Genomic DNA, 706 nt, shown 5'->3' with positions numbered 1-706 from the left:
ACATGGCGACTGTGTGTGTGTCTGTGTGTGTGTGTGTTCCTGACCCTCTGACATGACGACTGTGTGTGTGTGTGTGTCTGTTCCTGACCCTCTGATATGGCGACTGTGTGTGTGTGTGTGTGTGTGTGTTCCTGACCCTCTGACATGGCGACTGTGTGTGTGTCTGTGTGTTCCTGACCCTCTGACATGGCGACTGTGTGTGTGTGTGTGTGTTCCTGACCTTGTGACATGGCGACTGTGTGTGTGTCTGTGTGTTTGACGTGAAGTAAAGATGGCCACCCATTGGACGTTCCTCAAACCCCTCCGTGTCTGACCATCTAGCTCTTGAATGCACTGGGCAGCTGAGCATCCACAACTCTCTTTTTTTTCTGGGGGGTAGGGGTTAGAATTCCGAAAATTGACAACCCTCCGATTCTCCTCAGCCTACTCCCAAAATGGCCGCCTCCCTGATCCTGAGTCCCTGTTCTGTCCACTCGGTGGGGGATTTGTGGGGAAGGGGTGACGTCGGTGAATTTCTCTTGGGGACAATGCAGTGCCCAGGTCTGGGGTGAGCTCACCCTCAGGTGCTCACCGCTTCTGCTAAGGTACAGCGCACAGAAAGCTCCCACAAACAGGCTTCTTTGGCTCAACCAACATCTCTTGTGTGTCTCTCGCGCTCTCTCTCGCGCTCTCTCTCTCGCGCTCTCTCTCTCGCGCTCTCTCTCTC

Source organism: Chiloscyllium plagiosum, unplaced genomic scaffold (assembly GCF_004010195.1).
Source record: "Chiloscyllium plagiosum isolate BGI_BamShark_2017 unplaced genomic scaffold, ASM401019v2 scaf_3175, whole genome shotgun sequence".
NCBI lineage: Eukaryota > Metazoa > Chordata > Chondrichthyes > Orectolobiformes > Hemiscylliidae > Chiloscyllium > Chiloscyllium plagiosum.
Note: the sequence above shows the minus strand (reverse complement) of the source record.